This window comes from Ostrea edulis, chromosome 4 (genome assembly GCF_947568905.1).
Source record: "Ostrea edulis chromosome 4, xbOstEdul1.1, whole genome shotgun sequence".
In the NCBI taxonomy this organism is placed as follows: Eukaryota; Metazoa; Mollusca; class Bivalvia; order Ostreida; family Ostreidae; genus Ostrea; species Ostrea edulis.
This window is the reverse complement of record NC_079167.1, coordinates 78,992,079-79,019,097: the sequence shown is the minus strand read 5'-3', so window position 1 is coordinate 79,019,097 and position 27,019 is coordinate 78,992,079. Positions and strand designations below refer to the sequence as shown.

General features: G+C 35.2%; 1 pseudogene; it reads left to right on the top strand.

The window, feature by feature from the left end:
* Window positions 1-27,019, top strand: part of LOC125682710 (receptor-type tyrosine-protein phosphatase epsilon-like) — a 49,298-nt pseudogene that overhangs the window by 7,053 nt on the left and 15,226 nt on the right.

Sequence of the window (27,019 nt, the reverse complement as noted above, 5' to 3'; positions counted from 1 at the left end):
AATATGTCAAAGCTGTATACATTTCTACATATATATTTTGGTTGTTGCTCTGTTTAAAATCCGCGACTTGCAAATCAGAGTTGGCGACATGTACAGTATATTCACCACTCAAGCAATTATACACTGTACTGCCGCTGTGGTCTAGAGGTTAGAGCGTTCGTCCCGCATGCGGAAGGTCGTTCAAATCCCGGTCGCGACAAACCTAATTTGTTAAAAAAAGGTAGTGACAGTTCCACCGCCAAACGCTCGGCATCAGGTGTGAATGTCTTTAGAGCAATTGCCTTATAAGCATCTGTGGACGGTGTTGCAAAAATCTGAGACTTGAGGTTTGTTGGTCGTTTTTAGACTCTCAGTTCGCACTGATGGAATAGGTAGGAATAGGTAGGAGTTTTATCAAAAATAGGTCAGAATTCGCAAAATACTAAGGTCTTATCATAAAGAACATATAATCCTGCCTTAAATAGTTCAGGATATATTGATTAGTTAAGATTTTTAAAAATGTCAAACATCAAGGTCAAATGATCAAACACCATGTTGTACAAGGTTTTGTCATAAAGAATCAATATACAAAATAAAAGATCCGCCTAAAATAGTTGGGAATATATCTAATAGGTTATGATTTCTTGTCAAACTTCAAGTTCAAGGTCAGTAGGTGAACGATCATGATATGAAATAAAAGGTCTTCTCCTAAGAAATACGTATGCAAGATACAGCAGATCTATCTTAAATACTTCAAGACGTATTGTTAAGGTTACATTGTCATTAAAAGTAGGTCAAATCTCAAGGACAAGGTCCCAAGATCACATACTGTTGTATCATATGAAAATTCCGTTCATAAGAAATGTACAGGCATATACAAAATATGAAAGTCCTAGCTTAAATAGTGCAAGAGATATTTTTGAAGATTTCCCCATACATTGGCATGTAACACTTTGGTCCCCCGTTGTAGCCACACCCTATTCCCGTGGACCTTGAATTGCACAAACGTGTGTCAGAACAAACCCTTAATGTAGCGCAGCAGATTTTAATAGCAAAAGGCAATTAAACAATTAACAAGATTTATTTAACAATTGGTAATTGAAAGAAAATAGTTACAATAGCAATGTGTTAACTTACGGTAGTTGAACAATAAATCCAAACGGAATCTATACACAAAAATGACAATTCCAAAATCGTAGTTCCCGGTATAGCAATCCAAAGAATAGAAAGTGTCTAACAAGATCTTTTTATGAGAAGAATTTATATATATATATATATATATATATATATATATATATATATATATATATACATATATATATATATATATATATATATAATACGAATGAAATTTCTAGTACAATCTTTAAAGACAAAGATGTAACCATTACGTACTATTTCTACTAAAAATAAAATGTGTTGTGATCTAGAACAATCTAGGTCGCAGGTGTCACATAAATTATAAACATCACTTCCCCAGAACAATCTAGTTCAATTTAGTGCAAAACAAGCAATACAAAACACGTGCATCAACTGTATGTTAGCAAACATGTAAATGTGAACTTTTCTGGGCCAGTGGTTTTTGAGAAGATTTTTAAAAATGTCCCTATATACTCGAATGTAAAACTTTATTCCCCTATCGCGGCCCTATCCTACCCCAATGGTCCAAATTTTGAACATACTTGAATTTCCACCATGTCAGGAAGCTGTGTGCAAATTTCAGCTTTTCTGGCCCAGTGTTGTTTTTTTTAGAAGATTTTAAAAGATTTTGCCTATATATTCGTACGTAAAAAATTGATCCCTTATTGTGGCCCCACCCTATAGCTACCCTCGGGGACCATGATTTTAACATCACGTTGTCAGATGGCTATCGTGTAAATTTCAACATTTCCTGGGTCAGTATTTCTTCTGAAGAATTTTAAATGTTGCATTTTCGTGATTATCTACTCTTCGAAGGAGACATGATCCTTCATTTGAGTGAACTTGAATCCGCTTCACACATAGATGGTGTGTACTAAGTTTGATTGAAACTGGCTCTCTGGTTCTGAAAAAAGAAGAAAATGTGAAAAGTTTTAAGACAATTAACAGACAAAAATACGGACATACGACCGACAACGGGTGATCAGAGTAGCCCACTTGAGATTTCAATTCAGGTGAACTAAATATGAAGTTAAATTCTTATTGATACCGTATAAGTTTTACATTATGACCCCTGGGTCGAGGCCTCTGCTGGTGGACTGTTAGTCCCCGAGAGTCTCTACAGCCCAGTAGCTAAGTACTTCGTTACTAGCTTGAAAATACGGATGTATATTTAATTGCTGTTATAAAATTTAGAAATTCATTTCAAAATTAAGGATTATCTCCCTCACGCATAGCTTTTATCCTTCGACGAATTTGACTCCACTTTTTTGGCACACTGTTTTCCCTATAATAGCTCTAAAACTTCATTGCTATTTCGGATTTCAAACATTTCGGTTGAGCATCACTGAAGCGACGTTATTTGTCGAAATGCGCATTTGATGCATCAAAATCGTACCCTATAAATTTACATTCTTTTGTTACATTAATCAATACATTAAATTTATGTTTTGAATAAAACCGGCTAACAAAATAAAATTCCATAACCACATCTGGACAGTCGACACTGCATTTAAATACAATGTCATAGGACAAAAACTGTTGTAGAGTATATATTTTGGTAGGATCTTTATTATCCGGGTTTTTTTTTAAAAATCTACTTTCAATGAGAAAACAAAAACCTAACCAAACGATTTGTACCTACGCCTGCATCTTGAAGAAAGGTATGAAATTCTGACTGTTAAGAAGGGGAAGTGCCATGAGGTTCCCTTCAGTGAACTAATGGATAATAGTAGTAATGTTGCGATGGCGAGGGTCTGAAAAATATGCTTCCCCTGTGTCCACACACATTTAAATGACAATATGTACTTAAGGTACTTCCCCATACCACATCTTACTATTGAAAAACCTAAAGATTTCTATCAACATCTGCATGTATGTGGTCGAGGATGTATGTTGACCGAATTCCCGAAGAAAATTATATTTAGCGGCCTTTCCCAGAGTACAGCCACTTCTAGAAATAAAACACATCACCTTAAAACAAGCATTGTCAATATACATACATTTTTAGGCACTGTCAATATTTAAACGATAGAAATATGTTTATTTCATATGAATTGAAGAAAATGTACTGCATTTGACTGTTTTCAATATTTTTTTTATCTACTGAACCATGCTCTTGGTTTAAAAGTGATGCACGCACAGTGGTCAAATTTTGACTAATCATAGCCTACCATATCCGGAAAATTGTGTTTTCAAAAAACCTTTAGATTTTTTAAACATTTCAATGTGTTTTACCTTTACACTCCAGCAATCGTTATTCATACGAAGTAGATAGGGTATCGGATAATTTGATAGCCTAATGACCCCCTCTAGGTTAAAAACCTTTTAAAAAACGCATAGTGGAAAATGATGTCTAAAATTCCTATCTCTGCAAACATATATCAATCATCATTTACATTACTAAATTACCATTTCAAGAAATAGTACAGGGTGGTTTTTGAAAAACAGTTTAAAATATTAAAGCTTCAAATAGCTAAACACCATATACGGTACCAATTTTGATGCACCAGATGCGCATTTCGACAAATAATGTCTCTTCAGTGATGCTCAACCGAAGTGTTTGAAATCCGAAATAGCAATGAAGTTTTTGTGCCCATCAATACTCACTTGTCCGAAATGTTTTCCACTGGTACCGGATAAGCGGACAAACGTAAATGTTGACCACTGGGATCTTCAACAAAAATAGGCAATTCTTACTACTAGTTGTTGAGATTCACTTATTGAATATCTGAAACCACAATAAACTTCTTAGACACTGTTTTTTACAAGGAAGTTGTATTTTTAAAACTCCGTAAATTCGATGACAACTTCCTTCACTCCTGTCCTTACTATGCGCTCCATTGTCCTTGTAACTTCACTTTGACGCCCTCGCATTTTTGCATCTCCGCTCAGAATGCGAAAAGGTGTGTGGTCTGGTCAGAACATGACGGGAGTTGGGAAAGGAAAATGTTTGAAGTGACGAGATTTCATACTTTATCATGTATTACAAAACAAAAAAATGCTACTTAATTCTGCAGAATATCCCAATTGCTGAAGAAATCGTTTCTCCTGTCCTTAAAATCTCAGCGAATATGCGTCCTTATGTCCTTTATTAGCGCAATTATTTTACATTGTGACCCTGAAAACATATATACAGACAGCGGTATTGATGGTACATGGGTTTCAACAGTCTCGTTTAAAGGCAAATTTTAGCAAATTCTATGGTTGTTTTAACGATCTAGTTTGCCAATACAACATATCATCGGGTTAAATGTTGTCTGACGTGTTTCAAACTGATTGTTAGACCGTTCTTTGCAAACTGATTTTGACTACGGATAACTACGTTTACCTGATCAAGATATAGGGCTCAAGGCGGATGCGATCAGTCGACAGGGGATGCTTACTCTTCCTCGGCACCTGACCCACCTCTGGTGTGTCAGGCGTCCGTGTTTTGCCCAACTCTCTATTTTGTATTGCCTATAAGAGTTATGAGATTGATCAATGTTCGTTCTCTTCAAATCTATATATTTTTTAATTTCTAGGGTGAAAAAAATTCTAAGATAAGCTGATTTAAGTGTCTAATGTTGGACAATATTTTGGAAATTCTGTCATACTATTCCACAACTATTAGCAGTAAATTGTAAAATATATTTTAGAATGTTGTGTGTTTGCCCTCTGGATATAGAATTAATGACTTGGACTTAATCTTGTAGAGCTACTGATATGTGATGATTGATAGTTATAGTGTATTGGGTCCATATCTCCCAAACGCAGAAGTGATTTATAATTTGGAATAGTCCAAGGACCTGATCGCCACTTTTGAATAGGTAAGGTCCAATAGTAAATATTAATTGGGTTCAGGTCCAATAAGAACCTGCAGTCGAGAAATCAGTCAATCGGATGTGAACAGCTCCAGAAGAAAGAAGGAATAGATAAGCCAAAAATAGAAATAAGAAATAGGTTTGGAGAAAAAGAATAAGCACTAGTGGAAAGAGCTTAAAGAATTGCAGTGGGGTACTGGGTGCAATTATCCTGAATAAGGGTGAGCCACCCTGTACTTTCACTAAGCAATAGGAACTGGGCTCAGAAACACGGTACAAGTAGTCCAGCCAGCGAACCATCCTCTGTATATAATTAGAAACCCTAGATAAGTAACTCGGAACCAATCAACGCTCGGATAGAAAAATAGAAAAAAAAATATGTTAATGATCAATCATTAGCTCAAGTAGAGTAAGAGGTAAATTATAAATACATGACCCCATCTCTTGTAAAGAACCCAGTAACGCGTTACAGTAAATTTCGTGAACTATACTGAAATAAAAAAAAAAACATCGAAATAATCGGGATTTAAAATATGTAAAATTTTGAAGACAAGAATGATAGTTCTATATCAAACTAGTCGGATAGAGACATCCACCTAAGATGCTGCATTATTTCTGTTGTAGGTGTATAAATATTTCTACTTAGACTAACTTTAGTAGCTCGCTTTTGAAGTTGATATAATTTGTGAAGGCCGTCCTTTTTTCATATTGCCCACATTGCATGAAATATTACACAGCGTCATTAGGTTCTACATTGTAAATGTATGTCAACAGACAGCCATGTATGTAATTTTCAATATGATAACCTAGCTGTTTAGAATGAAATGCAACAAACATAAAGTAAACTCGAAGGGGATATCATACATTTTGAAGTCACTTTAAAACTTTCAATTTCTCATGGACACTAACTTTTGGAAGAAGCGAAACAAAGTTGCAATTCATTACAATCACAGTATAAGACTCTGTTTATGTGCTCGCTGCCGAACATGTTTTAGCCCATATTCTCCAATTGTATAAAAACAACTCAGCATGGACATATCTAAAAACGTTTCTGTCTTTCAATTCTTTCCATAAATGTATAGAAATTTCTTTTTCAATCATTTTTTTTTTATTCTATAAAGAGTAAATGTTATAAGCTTCATAATGGTCATTCAATGTCTCAACAATTAGAAATATGACAGCTGTTGATCACATCACTTTGTTAAATTCAATAATAAAACTTCCTCCTTGTTGTTTTAGGAATCTGAATATGCAGACACTTGTCCTTTTCATATCAATGATGATGACTTTGTCTTATGGATATCGTAAGTAAACAATATATGATTTATATATATCGTACAGTTAACGTTCTCGTTCGTACCACGGTCTAGTAAACCAATTGTTACCAATTAATACACTGTGCTAACACTCAAATCGAAAGAAGGGATATATCTTAGGAAGATATCCCGATAGTGTACAGGTCAGAACACCAATTAGTTTTCTTCATACAAGGTAGGGAAATTAAATCAAGTGTAACTAGTATTCGTTTGCTATCATAATAGTATGTTAAGGTGCAGTGGACATTTTGTAAATTTGCAGCATAATTATTGTTTCACTTGCGTTGGAAATAGAAATGTATTTCATTTCGTTTTATAATCAAACTTGACACCGACATCCTGTCACAATCCTATCAATTAAAAACATAAATTTAAATTTTGAGTAATTATGACGATACATCTAGTAGGTACATGAAGTATTGGTTGTCTTGTATAGAATTATGTTTTTGTGTGAACGTAATTTTGGAAATCAGTTATTATTTCCACCATCAGTTAGCAATAAAATAGATTTCTTTCAATTAAAGAGATCATCTCTCAGAAAAAGGGGACCGAGCAGGCTACGAAACTACCCTTCTGCCCAGGAGCTAAACCATGTTATTTATACCAATCCAGTAATGCTGTAGATGGAGAGATTAACACGTGTACAAGGACAAAAGATATAGGATTAAGTTCTCCAGTTAAATGGACATGGTGGTATGTTGACCTTGAGAACGTACTCAGAATCTACAGCATCAGAATACAGTTCAAAGACTATGGAGAACACTATGGTATTGGTCTTTATTGTTTAATGATTTATGACTTGATATATAAATGTTTTCATTTTTCTTCGTGTCCAGTTCACTGAAATAATCTCTTCCTTCTTAACTCTCACTAATAAAATGTTAATGAGATCCCTAATGGTCACCAATTAGAAGTTCCTTGAATGTTTCTTAATTTCCTGGCGGCATGCTAAATTCAATCCTCTATTATATGCAGACATACCCTTCCAATTTTTTCTTTGTTTTCAAACATTTAGATTGTACGCCAGTAGTCCATTTTACCAAATTACAGAAACTACTCTACATACAACAAATTCGAAACGTTTTTGCAATAACATTTTTAATAGATAAAAAGGTTTGATTTGTTATAGTTTACAAAGTAATGCAAATTTATTGGACGTGTACTTTGTATATCATTAGTGAAAGCAGTGATAAAAATACAATTCCTTATATGTTTTACATTGAGAACGTAAAACATTGACAATTACGACCTTTAGGAAACCCTGCAATTACGTGTAAACGGACGTCAATAGTCAGATTTTTAATGAAATGATATTGTTTGAAAAATTTTATGCTTGTGTTAAAAGTGTATACTAGTATAACGTACATTAATCAATCTCATTAGGAATACAAAGTTAAGAGCATGGCAAACGCGGACCCTAAACACAGAGTTTGGATCAGTTGCCTAGAAGTAAGCATTCCCTGTTGACCGGTTACACCCTTCATCTTGATCAGGTAAATCGATGATCAGTAATCTCGTCTGAGATTTGGCTTGACTGAATATTTGGGCTGACACATTTACCGAATCCCAAAGCAGTCCTTCATAATTTATGTCTGCTTTACATCTAACTTCTACCTGCTCTAGCAATTAATTTGCACCTAGATGGCATTGTCACTTGCCTTCGACTCAGGTGAGCTGAAATGAATATAAGAACTTCGGGAGATAACAAAAATGTGCTATGAAAGTCAGCCTTTGACCAGAAAAAGTGATAGTTTTTATTATGAAAGTTACATTCCTAGACGGTAAGTAATCCAATATTATTAGTGATACAGATTTGGTTTAATGATAAACTAACTTATTTGAAGTGAGAAGCAATGTCACATAGGTGCACATTCATTGATAGAACTGACCGAAGTTGAATGAATTGTATAGGACTACTCCGAGATTCGGTGAAAGCATCACAGTACAAATATCCAGCAAACCGAATCTCGGCCGAGATCAAGTAATCAGTAGTCAAAATCAGCATGTGAAGTGGTATGAAACTTTACCCAATGGCAGGTTGTATTGGTAAATCAGGTCGTTATAACGACCATAAAATTTGACAACATAAAAAATGACACTAAACGAGACTTTTGAAACCCCGGTCGTGTAGAATAAATTTATTAGTCAGTAGCCTGTCTTAATTCAAAAGCTGATTATACGCAGCACAAGCTCTATTTTGTATCAAATCCACTGAGAGATATAAACACCATATACAGGTGATGATGGAATAATCCCCATCAGCTAATGTGAACCGATTACATATGTGAGTCGCAGAGCTAAAGTAATCCTGATTACGTTAATGATTGGGAATGCACCTGCTAATATACTCCCATTCCAATGCAAGGTGAAGATAACGAACAGTGTTCAATCTCATAACTCCTACAAGCAATACAAAATAGATAGTTGGGCAAACACGGACCCCTGGACACACCAGAGGTGGGATCAGGTGCCTAGGAGAAGTAAGCATCCCCTGTTGACCGGTCACACCCGCCGTGAGCCCCATATCCTGATCAGGTAAACGGAGTTATCCGCAGTCAAAATCAGTGTGCCAAGAACGGCTTAACAGTCGGTATGAAACACGTCAGACAGCATTTGACCCAATGCGAGGTTGTATTGACGAACTAGATCGTTATAACGACCATAGAATTTGCGAAATGCTGGCTTCAATCGAGACTGTTGAAATCCCTGTACCATCAACTTGTTTGTCAGTAGCTTAGCCCGATTTAAAAACAGACTATACCCAGAACAAGCCCTTGCATATCGAATCAGTTGAGATATATAAACACCATATAGGTGATAATGGAATATTGCTACATAAATGTGGGAAGTTGACGATGGAGAAGCTGAAATCATCCCGTTTGCCATACAGTTGAGTTGTTAGTTTGCCGTTAATGTCTACTTTCAATAAACTATCTAAGTATGAAGCAGAAGTGGACGACTCTGTGGTGTCCTTTATTTCAAGCTCACAGGGATATATCAAATCGACATATGAATGAAAGCTATCATTGTTAATAGACAAAACGTCATCGATATATCTAAAAGTCGAATTGAAGGTCACAGGGTGAGATTTTTTCTTCTCACGTAGAAGTTTTTGAATAAATTCTGCTTCATATGAATATAAAAACAGGTCAGCTAACAAAGGAGCACAATTCGTGCCCATGGGAATTCCAACAGACTGTTGGAAGACCTGATCACCAAAGACCACGAAGATATTGTCAATGAAAAACTCTAGCATATTTTTTTTATTTCAACTTCAGAGTACTTGTGCGTGGAATCAGAGTGGTGTTTAAAAAAGTAAGTTTTTGAATGACTGATCACTAGATATGAATATTTCTGTTTTCCGTTTTTTGTTGAAGAAGCAACTGTCTATGATGTCAAAAAGTCTAGTCTTTAATTTATCGTGAGGAATGGTCGTGTATAGTGTTGAAAAGTCATAGGTTTTAATGCTATTGATTTGGGAAAAATTCTTTGATTTCAAGTTTACTAAAAGTTCTTTAGAATTTTTTAGAATCCACATTTGATTAACACCACTTCTAGCATATGTAGTCGCACAGTAAGTTTGAAGTTTCTCCTTGACAGCTGTTAACATTTTCGTGAGGAGCAAAGATAGGGGCTTGGTAGAGCACTTACTGGATCCAGCAATGTATCTTTGTTTATAGGGGTTTTTATGTAGTTTAGGAATCCAGTATAAGTACGGTATCTCATATTCATTCGACCCATTGACTGGAATATTAAATGTGTCGAACACTGAAGCATGTTTTTGAAGAATTTCGTCTTTTGAAAGGGCAGTTGGAGTATAAGTATGATTACCAAAAGTGGAATTAATGCCAAGTTCGTTTAAAATATAGTTGTAATAATGAGCCTTACAAACACAAGTAGTTGATGATCTAGATATCAACCAATCCACTAAACTATGTTTTGAAACATACTTTGTTTACTACGTCACGTTTGATTTTGATTCGTGCATTATAATGGTTATTATTATTATCATTGATGTGATTGTATAACGCCCCCCCCCCCCCGCCCCACCCACCCCCGTTTTCTAGCGGAACACATTTTGGCGGAAAAGAAAGAGTTATATCTCTTGCAAATACCGAAGTCGCAATTTGATGCATATATGGCAAGTGAAATTTTGGCGGAAAGCTATCTAACCACTAAAATAAGCCAAATTTATCACTCTGAGGGAAAAAAACCCAGCCGCTATAAGGGATTAAGGATTTCATAGGATTCTTTTTTTCCTTTTTTATATACAAATTGTAACATTGATAGCGCTAAAATTTCCCATTTTATTTTCATGAAACTTTCAGACATCATTAAACATAACATGAACTTTAATTTGTTTTCGAAAATTTGACGTTTTTTCTAATTCTTAAGACCATTTTGTGCACGCAACTCCTTCAAAATTAATGACGATAGGTAACTGAAACGACTATGGTACACGGTTCAGTGTTCAAGCAGCAGTCATACCTCACCGGATAAAACTGATAGACGTCCAACGGATGACAAAATTGTCAATCTGTTCGTCTCCGTTCCTTTGCATTTCGTGCCCGTTTCTCTTTCAGGTCAACGCGTTCCTTTTCCGCCGAAGTCCAGTTTATCCAGTGGAAAGTTTTAAGCATGTTAAAAAAACTTGAAATGTACACCACCGGACTATGGATTCCGCATTGTGTATGGTACCTATACATTGTAATGAGTTTTAGTCGGAAATCAGAATGTAGTGTTTTACCAATTTCTACCCAGAATTATCGTTTCTTACACTCACATATATCTCTGTCAACGACTCAAAATAAGCAATGTTATTCCACATGTAAATCCACCTTTTTTACGGCTAATAAAACTAAGAACTACTTTATAAAATATCGAGAAAATGTAGGACAAGCAACCATTTGTAGTTTCTCCCCCATTACTATGCATTCTTCATGTACCTATGTATAGGTCTGGTGCAATAGAACAACCCAATATTCGCGTTTCAACCCAAATCAATGCTTCTTGTGTCACAAAAAGACTTGACATCTGCTCAGTATTTATTAGCTGCAATAATGTAGCCCTCTCTGATTTTTTGTTTTAGAGAGAGGGCTACAACTCCTTAGGATCTCCATAATGGTGCAGACTCGGGAGTGATTCACTCCCGCAACATTTGCGCTCATTCTAAACATTTCCTGACTTTATTTACGTAAATAAAATGATATTCTATGTTTCTTAGTCAATATATAAATTTACAACCTGCAACTTAAGATTTTTGAGGCTCTATTCTACCGCTTTCAACAATTTCGATAAATTCCAATTTCTCCATTCATATTTGTGCGCCATGTTTGATGTACTGAAGTTTTAACTTCCGATTGTCAAGTCATTTGCATATGCCATATAAGGTAGTATTTACATCAATGGACAAGTATGGAGGCGAAAGCTATTTCGTCGGTATTGAAAAGGTTTGAATTTAATATCAAGTTAAAAACCGAACAGCAGAGTGTAAATTCCTTCTGCAACAATATGATTTTCCTTTCTTTGTCCAAGTGGCTCGAGTAAATACATTTTCGCGCTGATTGTCAATGTTTAGGTTTTTCATTAGATCCACCTACGAGATCTCGCGATAACAAGCATGGCGGAGCAGACGAAGAATTTTGCATGCTGTACATTATATTTAATGAAAAACACCTTTATTAGACATGCCCGAGCACAAAGTTGGTACTCCATTGGGTGTAGACAACATTTGGGACTACTACACAGAGTTTATTATCGGTTATTCATAAAATTATTTTGCACCATTACGGAGATCCTATGGAATTGTAGCCCTATCCCGAAAACGTCAGAATAAAAAAAAAATGGATAGGGCTACATTATTGCAGCTAAGTATTTATTTATGTACGTATATTTTTGTAACTGAAGTCGAAACAATACTTTATTTGAGCATACGTGCCATTTTACAAAAAATCTTGTAAAACCCTCGATACCTTGACAGAGGTGTATGTGAGAGCAAGGGACAACAACTCTAGGTAGAGATTGTTACTTTTCCAGCGTTAATATCCGGTAGATATGAGGCACGGCCGGACTACAACCGGGCATGTAGCGGGTCAACTAGAGATGTAATGGACACCAACCGCATGTTTACGTAAAAAAACGCATAACGCTGGTGAATAACGGTTGTTAAACATTACAATGTTCACGGGACCTGTGTTGTATAGTAGTCGTTCCTTCTATCAATCCCCCCCCGAAAAAATATAGTAGTTTTTCTCCTCGAAAATATTGCTTTATAGTAAATTTTACCCCACGAAAATAGTAGGATTTCCCCCTTTTTATAGCCAAATGACAACCCCACCCCTGAAAACTTACTATATAATAGATTTATCCCCCTCTTCTCACTCCGATTACATTTACGGCGGATCTTTCCCAGACATATTCTTTCCATTCTGAAATACTTTTATTCTAAATATCCTCAATGGAGAGTTCATTTCCGAATTCTCTTGATTTGCTTCATGCATTAACAACTTCTCAATAACGGCTGGGCCAATCTTTACCAGTTTGATATGTAGCATCTAAATTTATAATGGAAGGTAATGATGAAACTGAAAGTATCTACCAAATTGTAAATTCCATGACACCCGAAGCAGGGGCTCCTGTGTTAGGGCGTGCCCATATTAGTCATGTAGTGAAAATGCATTAGTCCTTTAAAAATATTCTTCTTTACTTTTAGGCAATTTTAGAACAGACACACTGATTATATAGTAATGATGGGCAAAGAATCCTCTTCCAAAATTGTAAATTTCATGATCCCTGGGGTAGGGGCTGCAATAATGCCTGATTGCAAGGGGGGGGGGGGGGGGGCTAAAATGCTTGCATAGTTAAAATACCTTTAGTATTTAGAAATTCAAGATATTTCTTTATTCTGAATGAGATTAAACACATAGGATAGAAAGACCACAGATAATCTAGCGAAATTGTTTATTTTGTAAACCAAGTTGAAGGGTTTCAGGATGAGCTGGGGGGGGGGGTGATCAAAGAGATGTTTATGATGCTTAAAATCTTATATTTAGTTCCTTTGATATAAGATGAATACTTAATGATAATCAAGATGCTGTCTACCCAGTTAATGCATTGGTGAAAGACTTTGGAGGGGTGTCTGAAATTCCATCTATTAATTTGCCAAAATCTGTTGATATATTGAACACTGGATGCTTTTTTAAAAAGGTTGGAATGCGCTCTACCAAATATTTCAATTGTATAGGTTGTGGGGGACTATGCAAATAAGAGCCTTTCAGACAGGTCCATGTAATGGGCTCAGGTGACCGTCAAGGCCTGTGGGCCTCTTGTTAATTCAAGATATCGATACGATTAAGACTGCAGAATATCGTTGAACATAAAGATTTATTCTGATACATTGTACAAGTGGGCTTACTCTTTCTTTCCCACAAAATACTTTATATATGTATATTCCGTCAAAAAGACAACAAGCCACGACGATTTTCTTTATCAATACTTTTTTCAAATAACCTGAAAAAAAACTAACTTCTGGTGAAGAAAAAGATGGGTGGGTGGGCAGGTGGTCGCGTATGTGTATGTGCGTGATTATATTATGGGATTATTCTATATAAAAAACATAGTTTCGTATGTTTTATATTTTCTCATCAATACCGTAAAGTATAGCTGGCGTTAATGCTGGCTCTTTGTGTCTAGCATCTTTTTTCATTGATAGACGGGTGGCATCCTTATTTTGATAGCGAAAGGTAGAAGTCTATAGGAAAAATAATTGGTTTATACATTTTTCAATTTGACATAAAGTGTTAATCGGGGGATAGACGGGCATAATTATGTTTTATTATAATCATTATGTACCGAGATTCGATCTCTTCATGGTGGATTAATTACGGGTCTACTGTAAGTGTATAACGCACATCCTCAAAGTTGGGTTAATTCCCCTGGAAAAAATGCACGGTGTTCCCCCAAGATTTTTTCACAAAAAAGCATACCCTAGTGTGTTTATTTCGCATTAAAAGATAATTAATATGATGTCTATTCAGGTGAGCCGAGGTGTGACTTATGACTTAAGTACACTTATACCAGAGGGCTCACGGCGGGTGTGACCGGTCAACAGGGGATGCTTACTCCTCCTAGGCACCTGATCCCACCTCTGGTGTGTCAAGGGGTCCGTGTTTGCCAAACTATCTATTTTGTATTACGTATAGGAGTTATGAGATTGATCACTGTTCGTTATATTCACCTTGTATTAAGCTAAAGTGTCAGAGTATTCGATTAGGCTATCCAAGTAAAATTGACATCCCTAATGTTTATGTTCTGTTGAACTTTCGACTAGACTAGTCCAATTGAAGCCTTAACCGCCATGCATATAAACAGTGTGATTAAAAATTAGAATTCGATAAAATAACAGGTTTGCGATAATATTCCTTTTAAAAACACACACAATATTCTAATTATCTAATTTTATGTTATTTGTATACATGTTCTCCATAAAAATATGAATTGAATTGTATTAATTCTTTTCAATTTTAGGAAAGCATATCCCACTCCCCCGTAAATCCGCTAATGATAACAACACACTTGTGGAATCTTTGTGAGAACGACAACAAATGAACTGAATAAATGAACGATACAACACGGTCATTCTCATTGAATTTAACAAGCTTACATGCAGAACAAAACGCATTTTTCATACGATGTCGTATTTATTATTAAATTGAATATCCATTGTACCTGCAAATACGCGAGGAAATTTAATGAAGAACTTAATAATACCAAGTGATACATTTTTTTCTCTGTTACGCCATTCGAGTAAATATTCATTTAGTTAACTTTAAAACTACTTAAGCAATACAAAACGACGTCAAAATGACGTTTCAACGTAAATGCATTTATTTCATTATTATATTCAGAAGCCCGTAGAAAGAAAGCGTGTGGAGGAAATTGGATAAAAATAATTGTTTTAGAATGCAGATGTAGACTTTTGACCCCAAAAGATTTGAAAATTTGGAAACGGGGCCATTTTTCATGATTTATGGCTCTAGTCCTTTGTCTCTCTGAAAATAATGTATCTACATTTATACACTTTTCGATACTCATATCTATGCAGTATCAGCATTTATTTTGCAAATCCCGACTATCTTTCCATATTTAATATGTGTAGAGGGAGGGGAGATAACCTTACTATGGGGGAAGATCTACTATATAGTATTTTTCTCCCTAAGGGGAAAGGCTACTTTATAGCCATTTTTTCCGAGGGAGCTACTATTGGACTTTTGCGAGAAGGGCTGCTTTTTACAGTCAAAGGCTGGCTTTGACACAAGCATACTATACAGAAACCTTTCCGTGACATATCTGTATACATGAAAGGTGAAGATAATGAACAGTGATCAATCTCATATGAATAAATGATGAACCGATGCAATGTACAGAAATGTTAGTTGTCCAGACAGTATCGAGTTGTCCCGGTTCATTTCCATACTTGTACGGTTTTTTGAGCAGTAAAGTCAGTGACATAATATCCCTATAAATATTTTACGCCATGCAAATGGTTAACATCCATTGTTGTGTGCCGTACGTTAACAGTTGACCATTCCTAACTTCTTCCTGATAACTACCATTTCATTTTTTGTTCAAATTTGGTATAAAGCATCTTTGAAACAAGGGGGCGTAAAGTATAAATTTACTCCAACACCAGGGGGACATTAAGGATGGAGCAAAAAATATATCAATGTTAAAACATCTTCCCTACAACCTCAGATCTCACGGCGGGTGTGACCGGTCAACAGGGGATGCGTACTCCTCCTAGGCACCTGATCCCACCTCTGGTGTGCCCAGGGTCCGTGTTTGCCCAACTATCTATTTTGTATTGCTTGTAGGAGTTATGAGATTGATCACTGTTCGTTATCTTCACCTTGCATCTGTAAGAAAAACTAAATGCATTGATATAATCATGTAGAGCATGCCTCATCCGAAATTGTAAATTTCATGACTTCGCAAGCTCGTGCATTTTGACAGCCAACGAGTGCCAATATTCACAAATATAAGTTCAATAACCCTATATCATTATTATTGAAGACCGAATACGTACTTCATATCGGATAGAATGAATAGATACAAAATTCAATGGGGTTCGAATTGACTGCTACCTAATATAGACACCTCTACAAATGAAATCATTTAAAGTTGTAAGTTTTCGGTTCGCATGGGGCTTTAATAAATGTTTGGACAGAAATATACTGGGAAAATATGTTAGGAATTTTTTTATATTATGATGTAAGAATATAGCGATCTGCGCCGTAAATCGAAAATTCTTATAAGTGGTGGATCTTTAGCTCTCTGGTATGACAAAATCTTTTCCAAGAGAGCTACAGATCTGCATTAATGCAGATACACATGTAATTCCGAATTGTCCATACGCTTATCATGCTCTATGTTGTACCTGTGTGGGTTTGATTGAATGAATTGTACATACCAGTAGTTATTACAAAAACTCGTAACATTGACTCTATAATCACGGACAAAAATTAATAACATCAAAAATATAAGACGAACATCGTATTTCAGGGGCAGATCCAGGAATTCTTGACTTTGGTTTTCAAAGGGGGAGTTCTACCCTCAAAAAACGTTATTTTTACTTTTTTAAAACAATTTTCTTGCGAAAAGGAGGGGGTAAGGGGGTCGGACCACCCTCCCTCCTCTGGACCCGTCACTGTATTTAAAAATCTATTGACGTGTCAGATCGTTGGTCTCAAGAGGGGGATGTTCTTCGTTGAATGAGATATAGTCAGTTTTTAAATCGAGGTAAGCTACTGACAAACAAGTTGATGGTAAAGGGATTTCAACAGTCTCGATTGAAGTCAGCATTTCGCAAATTCTATGGTCGTTATAACGATCTAGTTCGTCAATACAACCTCGCATTGGGTCAAATGCTGTCTGACGTGTTTCATACCGATTGTTAAGCCGTTCTTGGCACACTGATTTTGACTGCGGATAACTCCGTTTACCTGATCAGGATATGGGGCTCACGGCGGGTGTGACCGGTCAACAGGGCATGCTTACTCCTCCTAGGCACCTGATCCCACCTCTGGTGTGTCCAGGGGTCCGTGTTTGCCCAATTATCTATTTTGTATTGCTTGTAGGAGTTATGAGATTGATCACAGTTCGTTATCTTCACCTTGCATGATTCGTTCAGGAAAATTCCATAAGGTTGATTCAAGACTAAAATCACGGATTGGAGAAACGAACAAGCATTTTTTTATTTATTCAACAATAATCAAACCTAATTTCTTCTGTAAAATAAAAATCAAGCGTCAATAAACAACGGATTTACTTCATAACGTATTATCTTTAAGTTGTCATTTAAAAAAAGTAGAAAACTGGCTTAGATCCACCAATGCGTGTCCCACTACTATATTCTTATTTTTGCTATTTCAGGGTAGGTTGTGGAAAACGAAAATCGAATTTTAATTAATTTTACGATACTTACTAATCAAGTAAGATTCTAATATAGGTATGGGCTTCACCTCACATATGAAACAATATCAAAGGTGCAAGCAGTAACTCTATAGCAAGTATTTCAGAGTTTATTGGTAAACATTGTTAATCTATAAGTATAGATACATATCGAAGAGAACGCACTTCTCTTCAACTTACATAACTGTTTGATGTCTTTAACTCATAATTTCAGTCATGAGACAAAGAGGACGTTTCGCTGGTTTTTCACTCTATGTGTCGAACACAACTATAAAGGAGGATGGGTATCTATGTTACAAGAACGGACAGGAGTTACCGCCCTTGGATTTCAGTACAACCTGTGTTAAACATGGACGTTACGTTATATTTTATAATGAAAGACTTGACGGAACAACTTATCCTACCGGATATGAAACAAAGACAGTTCACACTGAATTGTGTGAAGTAACAGTAACAGGTAACATTGTGCCACATCATTATACAGTTTAACCCATATAGTGTGTGTAAATAAGGTACTATATTTTCTTGATGTTATATCTATAGGTTGTAAAGAATCCGGTGTGTATGGATATAACTGTGATGCACCCTGCCCAAACAACTGTCAGGAAATGAGATGTGACATTGTCAATGGAACGTGTTTTGGTTGTACTGCAGGATGGGTGGGAGAATTTTGTAATATATGTAAGTTTACATTTCTTGTATCATTCCAAGAAAATCTATAATATATATACACTAGGTTGATGCTAAAAAAAATAACCATTGAATTTTTTTTATTTTGATATATGTTTATGATGAAGCTTCGATATAAGACATAATAAAAAAAATCAATGTAGGTAATCGACCTTGTTTTTCAGAAATATAGCGATTTTAATAACACCTTCTTTAATCCTTGTAAAGCGTAAAAAGTGAAGAAAAATAAGTAGAGAGCAATATACAAATAGAGCTATAACACTTTTATTGTAAAAGGGATCATAACTTGTCATATATGGTTCCAAACAACCTTTCACATACTTGTGTATTACACATCAATTTCAAGTTCAGCAATCATTATTAACATGCAACAACATTACTTCAACAAAGCTACATTGGCTAATTACCTTAAAATAGTGCACAATATTTGCACACAGAGTCATACTTTTGCTTAAGCTGCAAAAAAATTACCCATAAAATTTCTTATTCTATTCCATTAAGTAGTTAATCTATTAGTAAGTTAAATATGAGAAAAAAATTATACACCATAATGGGGTTCAATATGGAACTAGCAAAAAATTCCTAACCCCACCCCCTTTTAACAAACTACACATTTTCGTAAGAAAGGGGTTATTAAAAGATGTTGTAAACAATCCATAAAAAAAAAGCTGGCTGAAATTCGAAGATTCTTTTTAATACCTTTTTTAGATTAATAAACATAATACAGAAAGTATGTATTTCAAATTTTAGCTTATACTTTGTTGTAGTTCTCGTTGTAGACTTTTGTGCACTTACACTCAGAATATAGATTTATCATACGTCATCATATTTGATGATTAATATTAAGATTTTTCCCAAATAAAAATTCCCACAAAAAACTGAAATATAATTTATATTTGTTAAAACAAATGTCTCCATTACATTCCAACCCCTTTAATATACTGCATGGTATGGAGGAGAAAGAATGAGCAGGAACATAGACGTCATGAATTGCACTCGGTGCATCGAGAAGAAAGATTCAGCCATGCAGCAGAGATAAACTACTGACCTTTTTATAACTTAAAATGTTTAAGCATTCCCAAATTACCTCTTTGAAAATTGAACATGACAATAAGAAGGTTTCTATAAGCTATTTCAAAGGCGGATCAGGAATTGAAGTTGGGGGGGGGGGTGCAACTGTATGAGGCAGGGTTCTGGGGGCCGCCTTGAAGTGGGGGCGATTCCCCCAGAAACTCCTAGATTTTACAGATTTTAAAGGGTTTAAAATATGTCTCCTATGTAGTCATTTCTATTATTTTCTGACATTTTTAATAAGGTGAAATTAATAAAATAACTCAAATTTTAAGGATTTTTGGAAAAAATAGCAGTTCTCCCACTAAAAGCAAATCAATTAATCAAGAGTTTGTCAGACATTTACTTCTCTGAGAGTGGAGGAAATTATTGCTTCTTTTATCGTATATATTTTTCTAAACAAGAGACCACGATTTACTTTGAAAATTTTAGGGGGTTCGCGCCGGTTGCATTTCAACCCAATCGATCCATGGATTGATTGATTGTATCTTGTTTAACGTCTCTCTCTCGAGAATTTTTCACTTATATGGAGACGTTACCAAGACAGGTAAACGGCTTCAAATTTAGGCCTTTGCTCGGCGCTTACAGCCATTGATCAGTGAGGGTTCTTTAGCGTGCCACACCTACTGTGACACTGGGCATCCCTTTTGAAGGTCATCTCCGAGGACCACTGACATCCACACCTGATGCCGAGCGTTTGGCAATGGAACTGTCACTACCTATTTCAACAACTCAGGTCTGTCGCGGCCGGGATTCGAACCCTGGCCTTCCGCATGCGGGACGAACGTTCTAACCTCTAGACCACCACCGCGGCTCGACCCATTGAATTCAGGCCCATATGAGCTATCTTGCTCTCACAAATATATATGTCTCTTCATAAGTTTACGAGTCCTCACACTGAAACAAAAACTCGCTATTGGATAACTCAGAATGCTTGCATATTGCATTAACTATTTGTAATTTCTCCCAGTTCACAGTATATATGCACTGTGTGTGTGTGTGTGTGTGTGTGTGTGTGTGTGTGTGTGTGTGTGTGTGTGTGTGTTAGGGGGGGGGGGTGTAGAAAATGAGAAATTCAAACACATTGATTAAAATTACAAAATGGTATTTTATTTTCATTTAGAAATGTTTACTGATTTTCATATATCAAAAACTTAGAATAATCAACAATAACACTTCCTCTATATTTATGCAATATATATAGTCTTTAAAAAAGACATCTAATACATGAGTACATGTACTTGTTTTCCATTAAATTCACACTTTAGTATGTTGCACAATATATCCATTGCTCTGGGATCACAAATACATTATTGATTCTATCCAAGTCCCACATTTTGCAGAAGTTCTTGAATTTTCTCTGTAACCTGTAAAGTTGTGGGGTCCAGGGGATATGATATCATCAATGTTAATGAAGTACCTGTTAAAATATATTCTGTATATTCAAATATTGAAAAAAAAATGAATATCTAATATACTAAGAATTGTCTTTATAAATGTCTGGTGTTAAAATGAAAAATTCTATCTTAGAAAATATTGTACCTTTCTTGCTGATTTTCATGGCAAATTGCTGTTGAAGTTGTTGGCTCGAAGCCCATTTAAACTTGCACTGGTCCTTAGGATGATGCTTAGAAAAAAATCATCATAATTAATATTTGCACTGTCAGAATTAATTATACTGTGTTAGACATATGTCAATTTTCGAAATTGTGTGTCTCAATGCATGTTCAGTGAACTTTAAAATGCTGATATATGGAAAATTACATACATATAACATGTATTTTATTATGTGCAAGGTGAAGATAACGAACAGTGATCAATCTCATAATTTTTAAAATCTTGTCTGAAATCAGTATTACATATGTAACACTATGCTAAATGTGTGCAGTGCAGCAATGTGAACTCTTGCAGTAGTAGTACATCTGCATGATTGTTATTTATTTCATATTGTTATAGCTACCTTCTATTTAAACTGTACATACACCCCCCCCCACCCCCGGGTCCTTAATGAGGTGAATAAACATCACAATTATCATATTGCAATATGAGATGACAGATATGTTTTCATAAACTGCCAATTCATTCTAATAATATCAAAACAACTTAACTCTAGATTTATCAGACCTGTCTCCTTTACCGAGTCAAGGGTCAAGAGAAGGACATACATATCTTATTTTCATACAATACATGTATTTGCCTATGAGGGAGGGCTTGTGATTTTACAAATATTTTAAATCAAGTTTTGTAGACCTACATGCTTGTGTGAAACATGAAACCCCAGATTTGAAACATCTCTTAGGTCAATGAAATTTCAAGATACTATAAGTACTATCATATATACCAATTAGAATTTTAGTGCAACACAACCAACCCCCCCCCCCCTCAAACTTGTGAGAGCCCTGGCTTTTTTTTTTAAATCTGGCATATACATGACATCCATCTACAATTACATGTGCATGTAGGAGTTATATTTTGGGCACATATGGAATACATAAATGAACAAACAAATGAAACAGCTCCAAGTTGTGCGTTTATAGATCTATGTTATTATAAAATCGCGTTGTGAAATAGCAGAGGAAAAGTGGGTTGAATACAAATTTAATTTGCCATTTTCTTCACTTACCAAACGAAATTATGATTTCGTTGTCCACGTTGAATGCATCTATCGAATTCCTCTTCTCAGAAGAAACTTTGTTTAAACTTTGAAGGACTACATAAACAGTATAGAAACTCGCAGCACTCGGACATCACGATCAAGCTACATCAACAACTTTGTTTACATAGTGCAGCTATGCATAGTAGTGAATTTCGTGAGGTAAAAAGGACGAAACATTTGGTCCACTATTATTACGTTGACGTATTCCTAATCTAAACTATGGCCAAATTTCTCTATCTTTCGTCGAGACGACCCTCTCACACAGCAACAACTTGTACTTTCGGAACCCCTTTTTGTTTTTCAACTACTCTATGACGGTGTACGGAATCCCGAAAAATAATTTCACGTGAAAATACACGATTTTTACTGATCACGTGGTTGCCATCCGTCTCTACCTTAATTGAGATATGACACGGTACATCGCATCAAAATAAAAAATATTTTATAGCATGTCCAGCTGGATATTACGGCCTACAGTGTAGATTTACGTGTATTGGACACTGCAGAGACAACCTGTCCTGTAATCACACCACTGGACAATGTGACTATGGATGTGGCAATGGATGGGCTGGTATGCATTGTAACACAGGTAATTCATTTGTCGTTATCTTAAATTGTAAAGTATCCACGTTTACTAACCGTTGTGGAATATTTGATGGTTAAATACCAATATATTTTAAATTTGATAAATACGACAAGAAAGTAGCAATGGATATGAAACGGAAATGTGAATCTTTGTTGAAAGTAACACATTTTTACTAGAGTGTCCTGCAGAATCATACGGTCCAGATTGTGTGTATAACTGTAGTGGGCAGTGCCTGAGTTACCTCCCATGTAACAGAACAACAGGGATATGTGACGATGGGTGTAATCCAGGATATACCGGGGAACTCTGTGACAAAGGTGAGATGTTTGAATTGTGGTATAGAAGCATTCTTGTTCATTCTGATCATTCATGTAAATGTTTTGTTTCTCTACTGGGTTCTTTTCTACTATAACATTAATAACTTCTCGATTATATATTTATATTTAGATCCGATTGCAATGTATCACTTCCCTTTGAGCTCGAAATAAAAAACACCACATAGTTGTCCACTTCTGCTTCATACTCGGATATTTTATTAACGGCAAACTGACAATTCAACTGTATGACAAACGGGAGTATTTCAGCTTCTCCGTTGTCAACTTCCCCTACTTATGTAGCAATATTCCATTATCACTTGCATCTGGTGTTTATATCTCTCTACTGATTCGATACGCAAGAGTTTGTTCTGCGTATAGTCAGTTTTTAAATCGAGGCAAGCTACTGACAAACAAGTTGATGGTACAGGGGTTTCAACAGTCTCGATTGAAGTCAGCATTTCGCAAATAATATGGTCGTTATAACGATCTAGTTCTTCAATACAACCTCACATTGGGTCAAATGCTGTCTGACATGTTTCATACCGATTGTTAAGCCGTTCTTTAAACACTGATTTTGACTACGGATAACTCCGTTTACCTGATAAGGATATAGGGCTCACGGCTGTTGTAACCGGTCGACAGGGGATGCTTACTCCTCCTAGGTACCTGATCCCACTCCTGGCTTGTTTTGTATTTCGTATAGGAGTTATGAGATTGATCACTGTTCGTTATATTCACCTTCATGTATCTAGGTTACATGTATATATTTACAATAATTCGTCTAGTTACATTTGGAAATCCTAGAAGTAATATATTGTGCTCAATATTACTTCATACACTCGGTGTTCCCAAATTATCAAGATTTGTCTATGTTGAGAAAAATTAGAATTCAACCCAATAAAACATGTAATTATAGATATTTTGGCTAATTATATCTAGAAAAGGTTATTACAAAACCTCTTAATCGAATTATGAACATTACCTCAAACTTTGGAGAACAAACGTAGAGGAAAGAAATTGATAACCTTGCTACAGAAAAATGGCTTATTATTTCTAACAATATATATATTTTTTTATTTCTAACAATATATTATTTTGTGTGCATTGACATATTTTCCCATATATTTTACAATGTATATATTCTAAAAATCGATACCTTTGAAGGTGAAATATTTTCATAACTTTAACTACAGGCTTCGTATATGTAACAAGAATACCCCATAGATTTATTGGTCTGATATCTCCCAAAATAAAAAAAGATATCAAAGTAAGGTTTTTGCTTTAGTTTTTTTCTTCAGCGTCCGTATTTTACCTGTTCTCAATTTTATACTATTTATTGAATTTATAAAATCATTGTACTTTATCTTCACTTCTTAAATGTATATATGCCGTATTAAAATGTATTTTATTCGATGTTAAAAACCAGAACAATTTTTTTTCAGTATAATAAACTATTTTAAAAAATGAAACGATTTGACATTTTCGACAAATTATATACATGTATTAATGGAGTGCTGGTCTACTCAATCTAAGGGGGTGGTTTTCTAATGCATATTTATGAAGGAATGACATTTATGGTGGTTGTGCGCAAGCGAGCGCAAAAAATATTATTAAAAACACCAGTGCATGCCATGGGAGATGTGGATTTATGGTATGCATTCTTACTGAACAGTGATTTCATGTCAAGACATGTAATTTAACTCCCCTTCCATTGCTCAAAGTTGTTCTCTCTACCCCGTTTCCGTCCGACTGTCTTTTATCGCTGAATGTGTTCCGCCAACAGCATGCAGGCCATTCACGCTTTCACGAAGCCATGTAATTGTTGACTTTAGAAATTCTGCGTACAACGTCACGTGCTCATGAATATTTCAAAATGGGGCATTCACTATCCAACTCAGAGATTACATGATTAAATAAGAAATTACCTTGCTTACTTTTTCATTCAATTGAGTCAAATTGCATGATTTGCATGAAGTGTATAACATAAAACACATATTTTTTAATTATACGATAATTTTCAAAAATTACGGCATATATTGCTTTAAATGTAAATACGTTTCTGACATATATACATTTCCCCAAGTTTTCTCTTGTACTACATATAGGTGATGTAACCAAAGTGCTCTACTGTATTTGTTCTCCCGTTATCATACGTTTGAGAGAATGTTTTCATTATCAGAATCTTCGTGGTCAGGAGGTTCTGCAGCACAGTCCGATACGACAGATTCTGGCGCAGTAACAGGAGCCGTGGGAGGGGCGGTAGGAACCGTAGGTCTTATTGTCGTCCTCATCACAGGCATACTGTTTATACGGTATTAGTACTTCATCTATTGGTGGATGTTAACATATTACATAATGTTCGTTTTACCTATTTCCCTTTGTGAACATTATGTACGTAGTCGAATGACTCCATCTTATTGGATAGGTTAAAATGAATTTGTTAAGGCACTAAGACTAAAATATAAAGAAAACGTACATTTAAAACTGAATCCTGTATTGATGTAGATGGAGAAGAAAGAAGGAGAGAAAACATGAAGACACGGAGACGGTAGCGTTTTCTTCTGTCCCAGAAACGTTAACAATAGGTAATTCTGCTGCTGTAGCAGATACCTACATGTTAATGATATCAAGTTAGAACTGGGCGCCACCAGATAACTGAAAATTTGTTGAGTGTGGCGGAAAACATCAATCAATCAATCAGAGACAAATAATCAATATTAACGTAATTATGTTGTAAATCTTTGTGTTTTTTAAATCAATTATTTTGAGAAGAAAATTTGAGCACAGGAAAAAGTAAATCTTGTTGAATAATTATATTATATTAGCATCAGGTGTCGTAATTCAATTGTTATGATATTTTTCAGGTGATAAAAGACATGAAGAAAAGGAAATGCATGGAGTCGGAAACCCAGGCTTAGAATTAAAAACTGAAGGGGGAATGCTAACGACGAATACTAAAATAGACATATCCGTCGCGGATTTTGATAAAGCAATAGTTGTTTTGTCTGAAAATCAGAATGCCAAGTTTAAAGAAGAATACATGGTACGTATCTGTTAATTGATAAAGTTATGTAACGTGTAAACCGTGAATATGAATGGTTCATTTGAAATTCAGTAAATATTGCGCTTGGTTGTCTATAATTTCTTGATATCTGAATGTGGTGTAGTACACATTTTAGAGTTATTTCTTTTGAGGCTTTAAATTGGTGGTGTATTTGTTTGTTTTGAAAACATAACTCCTGTATTAGGTTTTTCGTTGTAAGTGTGAAATCAAGTCGTTCAAGATATTTGACGAAGACTTATAATAAAGATTAAGATTAAGAATCAGTTCTCACTATTCTGTACAGAAATAAGATGTTTTAAAAATATTTTCTGTTAATGTTCCAAATAGACTTTTATTGTATTAACATTATTTCTCTACATATACAATTTTGTTGTTTCATTCACTGGTGTGTAGACAATTCCTACAGGAGAACTACACCCGTGTAATGAAGGAAAGAAACAGGAAAATGCCACCAAAAACCGATCCACCACGATTTTACCGTGTAAGTTTCTTAATTTGACGTTCTTTCAACTAGTAATAAGTGTTGTGATAAATATCAACAGTGTATATTTTGTTTTGAGTAGATGACCATTCACGTGTTGTTCTGGAAACATCGCCAAAAGAGTCAGACTACATTAACGCGAATTATATTGAGGTCAGTGATTTGAATCGATTTTTTTTAGCGGTTAATGTTAATTAAGTACACAAATAAAACGCTGTATCGCCAAAGAAATAAAATCTACATATATAATGCAAATGAGTAGCCATCATTTAGTTTTTATACAAGAAAGGCAGATTGAAATTGTTGAAAAATCAATGAGTAATTTTATTCATGATATTAATCTTCAATTTCGTCATGGACACAGGATGTGCAAGGAAAGAAATCGTATATTGCAGCGCAAGGTAAATACACAATATATATCTTCGTATATCGATTTTCAAGTGTGCGTTA